The sequence below is a fragment of the Melopsittacus undulatus genome, chromosome 2 (genome assembly GCF_012275295.1).
Source record: "Melopsittacus undulatus isolate bMelUnd1 chromosome 2, bMelUnd1.mat.Z, whole genome shotgun sequence".
Lineage (NCBI taxonomy): Eukaryota > Metazoa > Chordata > Aves > Psittaciformes > Psittaculidae > Melopsittacus > Melopsittacus undulatus.
In genome coordinates this window covers 30,298,295-30,305,399 of record NC_047528.1, presented here as the reverse complement: position 1 = coordinate 30,305,399, position 7,105 = coordinate 30,298,295, and positions in this window count along the sequence as shown.

Below are 7,105 nucleotides of genomic sequence, written 5' to 3'. Positions count from 1 at the left end.
GCAGTGGAATGGCTGAGATTGTGCAGAACATTTAGAGCAGTTCTCAGAGTTCTCTGTCACACTTTCTGTCTCTTCTTCTACCGCTGAGTTGTTAGGGTATTTGTCAACAGAATGGAAATGATACTGTTCCCAGGGAGAAATAGAATTTAATATTAATACTACCTCCTGTGGAAAAGCGAGAGTGAGTCAGAGCTGAATAGAGTCTGTTTTATATATGAAGTCTTTCATTCTGCAAGGTAACTCGAAGCACAGTGCTGTGAATTTAATGCTACCAAGTCAGGTGGCTGTGTAGGCAAACACAGCAGGCTTTCTGCATTAAGCAGCAACGTGCACTGCTGTAGCCATTAGGAGCAGTTTCACTAACAAAGAAATAGGGGAGAAATGCTCATCAGAGTCCTTCTCAGTGGGCAGTATTTGATAAGTGCCATAAGAAACTTTGAATACACACTGAGCTGAAATCAGGTAGGATCACCTTGCTTTAAATGGACCCTGCTTTTTCTCTGCCCTTCCAGCCTTTTTCAGCTTCCCCTTTATTTATATTCCTCCCCAAAATGAAGCTGTTCTGATCTCCTCAGCAGGGGCTACTATGATCATGCTGCCCTTATTTCCAAACAAAATAGTATAATGCAATTTAGAATGTCAGGATTTCATGATACTAAGCTCAAGATGAGAAACGTTGTCCAGTTTGTTGGGTTTTTTAAGTAAGAACTTTACCTTTCCTTTCAGTGACCTTTCTGTCAAGTCTCATCATATCAGTCCTATTTCCTCTCATGTCCTGATAATACATCCCAGCAGATGCTATTATAGGTAACTGATACTACTACATTTTCATTCACTGTGGGGAAGGGGGTTGCCTCTGAAGTAACCCTGCACAGCTGTGTGTGCTGGTGAATGGATATTGCTGCCTGGTCAAATAACCTCAGCAAGTGAGAGGCCACAGTTACTTCTGTTCTGCTCTGCGAAGATGTTTTCCCTGTTTGTGGCCAAACATGGACAGATATGAGAAGGAGGAGAGAAGGGATAGTAGAGCAGGGGAAAATATGGTGTTTTGTTGATGTTTGCAGGATCCAGGGCACTTGGTCAGTCACAGATGGATGCTTTAGGCTGGCAGGTCAGCCACAACAGCTATCACTTTGGTTGCTGGCTCTCTTCTGCAGTTAACTGTGTGGCCTGGTCAGCTCTGTTTTTTTTCTACAGACCTTTCCCAGTCTGGGCAGCTGTGAATGGCCCATAACAGCCCGTTGGATGCAGTACAGTCTCAAGATGGCTGAAAAGCTGAGCAAGATGGAGAGAAATACAGATGATGGAAGAGGAGCTTTGAGGGAAGAGGAGGCAAGATGACTGCACATCTCTCTGTCCTTGTCCATGCAGTGGATGTGACTGGGAAGGGCTCCAGTCAGTGGGGATCTCATGGAGCTACTGTGATACTTCAGGCCCAGATGGGCTTTGTTACTGGAGTGTAGCAGATGTTGGTTGGCTCCTGCCTTTTCTACAAGTCCTCCTTCCTTTCCCCATCTATTTTTTTCCTAAGGAGACAAACTCAACCCTTTGCTATCTTATCTCATTACTTCTGGTGCATCTTTTAATGAGCTCATTTCTTACTCCAAACAATCTTTACACATTCCTTGGGCTTTTCCAGCTGGAGGGTTTTATTGGTGTAATTCAATATCCTTCTCCTCTTGCATCTTTCCCATTTATGCTCAGTGCTCAAGACTAACAGAATATCTATAAATCTGGTGTACACTTCCTGAGATTCTAGTCGCAGCTAGTGTCAGCCAGCAAGCCCTCAGTCATTACTGTGCTTGCCTGTAGGAGTCAACAGCTGAATTTAAGGAACCCTCAGCCTTACTAACATTAATGAAAATTAGAAAAAAATGGTTTACTGTGTCTTTCTTCCTGACCTCATCCTTGGGCTTTTAGTCCGCAGCAGGTGAAGAGCTGCACTGGCATGACTCTACATGTTGTGACTTTGAGCTCCCATTGTTCAGGCTGTTGTCATCTGCCCCCCAGAAGTACCAATCCTTTAGCAGGTAACAAAGGGGGTCTCTAACAAGTGTTGCATCATGGAAATACGTTCTTTATGGTTTTACATGGTTGAAATGTTCCAATATAACCCTCACCCTCTAGTCTTCTTTGTTTTTATTCCCTGCTTCATTTAATAAAATCCCCCTGCAAGAGAAGAGTGGAAGAACAAACCCTTTCAAAGCCATGTGAAATTACTTTTGAATCAGATGTTAATTCAGTCCTATTGTTCACAGTTTGCTACATGCAGCCTTGCCCTGACTGGATAGAACACAAGTCCTATCTCTACAGCACCATGAAGGTTTATGACAACAAATCTATGAGGGAAGCACTGTACCACCAACACGAGCTTAAATTCCTTGGCAGATCTCACTGGATAAGTGCCTGCTGGCATTGTTATGCATATCAGTAACTTAAAGCAATTAAAGCCTGGGGGATAAAGCTGGGGTTGGAGGTGGTTATGAGGAAAGGCTTACATGCTGTGCAGTCACCATGCACATACACATACATAGAAGTGAGAAGGACTTCAGGAAGCTTATGGCTACTGAACTGTGCCCTTCTCAGCAGCTTTTATGATCTCATCAACAGGTAGAATCACAGAATGGTTTGGGTTGGAAGGGACCTTAAATCTCATCTGGTTCCAACCCCCTGCCATGGGCAGGGACACCTTCCACTAGACCAGGTTCCTCAAAGCCCCATCCAACCTGGCCTTGGACACTTTCAGGGATGAAGCATACACGTACAGACAGTATGCTTCCTGCTTTTTGCATGGATTTCTTCACTGAGGAAACACCTGTCCCTTTCTGCAGGCAGACAGAGAGTTAAGTGTACCAATGGGCAATTGGTCCCATCCAACAACTTACTTGGTAGCTATGGCCTTTAGTGAGCTATTATGTCTTTTGTCTCTAAACTCTACAGCTCCTTGAAATCTGGAATCCTTTGACCGTTAAGGGACAGTGTCAGCCACTTCCTGAAAGAGCGCAACCAGCAGCACTTCCTAGAGATATGCAGTGACATTCCCAAGCATAACATGAGTTTAGTAAATACCAAAGGTTTCAGTATCAGCCAGGGCTGAAGATTATTTTAGGAGAAAACTAACATCAGTTGCACCATTTAGATTTCTAGCATGAGATTTTGGTCTACAAAGCACTGAAAGAAAGCAAGAGATGCTGAATGTAGTTAATTTCCTTCTCCTGGCTGAGCCTGTAACCTTGATATATCAGACAGGACTGCTGCTGCTCTCACTGGTCTCATCAGGAGTAATGCCACATCACCAGGAGAAGCTGACTGCCAATAGAAGGCTCAGCAGCTCCAGAGTTTAATTGTGAATGGTACCTTCAGACTCCATCACTCACACTTGGCAAAGGCCAGCCAGTTTTACAACCTTCTGCTGCTTTGACCAATGCCACTGTGTCTACAGTTAAGCTAGCTTTTATGTGCTGCAGGAGGCTTCTCCTGCACAAGCTCTTCAGTGTTTTTTGGGGGTATGTGGCATTGCGACCCACTGAGGCAGCAGCGATGGACTGCACATTTATTCAGCTCACAACAGATTTGTTTTTGTCTCCCTCACCATTCATCCAAGTCATATTACCCAAGAAGTCAGGTTTTTACCTCTCCTTCCTGGACCATGTTTATGAGAGATCCCCCAGGACAGTCTCAGCTAGAAAATGCATCTCAGCTGAAAAGGTTCAGCTGAATGTGAATTGAATGGATTGGACAGATATAAAGATCACAGGAGAGGAAAACTGCTGGCTTATCTCTGACCATCTCTTTATTGGAGTCTTACTCAGACTCTGGTGGATACAGTACTAAACTGGTATTAATCTTATTTCCCTTTGACTTAACCACATCCAGAAATTCATGTAGATTACATCCTACCAAGTGCACAAGTGCACATGATATATTCTTATCCTCTACACCCATGTTAAAGCATTAAAAAAGGAAAAAAAATAAAAATCCAGGTTGCTTTTTCTGAACTGTGTGACGATGTGAGTGATGATAGGGGAAAAACTGGATGTGTGATAGGAACAGTCCAGAAATGGCTTACAAAAGACAGCATAAAACTGTTCCCATCTGTCCATGGCAGTGATTCAGGCTGGGATTTTTAAAGGCACCTGTTGTAGTGATGTGTCCAAAGCCAGAATGCTTTGCCAGATTCTCAGACTTTAATGTGGGATGAAGAGCATCACTACATAGCCCACATCTGAAATACTCCACCCTGAGAACTTCCTGGGTTTTTTGCTGATTGGCTTTACTTTTATTTTGAAGAAAAATTACTTGAATGAGACCACTGTTTTTGCTCCCAGTCAGCTGTAGCTGCAGAACTAGTACTTCAGTGTACTTCCTCTAATTTCAGAGTCTTCGGTGTGTGTCAATATGTTTACTTAGGATAGATAGATAGATAGATAGATAGATGTGCTAACTGGCTGCTTGCTCCTCCATTTCCTGGGGAAATTTTATCATTTCAACAACAACTTCAAAAATGAGTTTCTACCTGAACCAAGTAAGGAACAATTAAGACTCTTCATTCCATTTCTCCAGACTTAGACAGGGCACCAGTGATTTTACCCTGTGCTTGGACCCTTTAAACAACATCAAACTGCCTAATGCTCTTGAAAAGTGACAAGGATGGGGATGAAGCAAAAGAGCCCTACTCTTTCGTGAGGTTTCAAACCTATTTTCAGGCTTAGTAGGTGCCCTCGATGAGCTGTCTCCCAGAGGAAAAGATGAAACAGAGGATGGGGTACAGGTGGTACTGGCAGAAGCATGTTGGGCTTAAGCAGCACAAAGCTAGCACTGTTGATGCTTTTTGCTGCTGTTGAACTATGACACTGACATTCTTAAGGGTTGCACTAGCTGGCACTTTTCCTGCAAACTGAACTGGCCCAACTACAGTTAGTCATAAAGTTTCCATCTAAGTTGTTTTTCAGAGGAAAATTGGGGTTTTAACTGAGAAAAAGCTCAATTTTCCCAAGGAAAACTTTTGACTTTGAAAGTATAATCTTAGTTTAGAAGGCAGAATAGGATGTGATCTGCTATTATGATACAGTCTCCATTTTTCTCAAAAAACGTATACACTTGAGTCAAAGACAAGAGGCCCATCTACTTTTAATTGAAAAATACATTCCAAAAATAAAGAAATTCTTACAATTATTTTTTTTTAGTAGCTAAAAACACTTCCCTCCCCCAGACTAAGATAGTTATGAGCATGTCCAGGAGCACATTCAGACAGTGTGCTGGCAATGTAATAACAATATTTACTTGTATTGTCTTCAATTTGATTAGAGATTTATTCTAATTATCCAGTAGACATTAAATACCTTTCCCTTTTAGATGCTAAATAAAGTTAATTCACTTGCATTCTACCAACTTGATTAACTCACGGGGGAAATTGTGTGAGGAGTTGAATATCCTGTTCTGCCTGGTGAGGGGTGCAGCCTGCTCAGCACCTTGCAGGATGAAGCATTCTGAGTGCTCCCCTCTCTGCAGGCTTGCTCTGCAACTCCCCAGCCCTTTGAAGGGATCACAGATACATGAAGGGATAATGAAGTCTGTCTATACAATTATAATGGATTACTTAAAGTATCAGAGTTGCTGTAAATAAATCATTATATCAGGCTCATTTAGCCTGATTCCTTCTCTCAGATGGCTTGTAATACAGTCCCAGCTCTGAAAGTCAGCCATTCCTTTGCAATTAGATTTATCACTAATCAAAAATGGAAGTTATCCTGCCAGCTCTGAATTGCATTTGGAAATGCCATGTTGGGCTTAAGCTTCAAAGCTGTGTTTATTCATTAATTCAAATTTTAAAAAGAAAACCACCCATCTGCAAATATTTAGGTGCCCTAACTATTAATTAAAATTCAGAATGACCATCCAGTGAGGTGCAGCACCCACATTAACCCAGCCATCTAATAAATCACAGCAGCAGAAGAGCTCCTTTCACCCTCCTGTCTCCCAGCAACACATCTTCTACCTTCCTCAAAAACTCCATCCTGTAAATGGTTTACAGTAATCACATCTCTGCAAGCCACAATTTTCCCTTTTCACAAAACCTGACAGGATGACCGATCTTGCAGGCACCATGCAGCCAGACCTGCACTGACTGTCCTTGGGACAGAGGTGTCACAGGGCTGCAGTTGGTTTTGAGATCTGGCTTGGTGGTGTCTGTCCTCCCACATGAGGGGAATTTGCACGCCAAGGCTGTGCTCCACTTGCTGCTTGTCCAAAACTGTCTTAAAAGGCATCTCCCTTATCTCCCTCCCCCTACATCGTGCAGCACCAGACCAGATTTATGGTCACATCTGATGCCCAGCTCCCTGCCAAGCTGTGCTTGCCACTGACTCACTCTATTTCTTCCAACTTTGGGTCCCAAATCACCACATGGAGAGAAAAAGGATTTTGTATCTTGGAAGGTCTGAGGTTACTTATAATTCAGGACCAAATGCTTACGCAGAGGTGAGTATGATCTCTCTCCCCCACTGCCAAATACACCCACAAAATCACAGCTCAGAAAATTCATCTTCTGCAAATATGCATTGGGCCAGGACACCAAACAACATGCTGTGTGGGTGGATGTAAATAAAATCCATTTACCATTGCAATCTAGCCATCCCTTGGCAGCCATGGCAACTGAATAACAGTATTCAGATTCTATCATCAGTGATACAGCAAAGAAGTTTATATGATATAGTGCAGGATAAGTTTACACCAAGTTTCACACAAGGAAGTCAAAAGGTAATATGTTTTTTGCCTAGGAAAAAACTTTAGGAACCAGGTGTGTGTGGGAGGAGACATCTGGATATGACCAGATTATATTTTGTAGTTTAATCCTTTTAGTATCTTGCAAATAGATATGGGTGTAAAGATCTCTCTTTGAAATTGCCTCTCAGTGAGATTCAGTTCAATGGGCAGGATTTTGTGAGTCTATACACAGTCTCCAAGGCTGCTTTGAAGACATGAATATATTTTTCAACCACCATGTGACCTCATGAAATACTAATATCAGATATACTTCACATGCATTTCTTGGTCCCTGAGGGAATGATTACAGGGAGGAAGAAACATTTGTCTAGGGATGGGA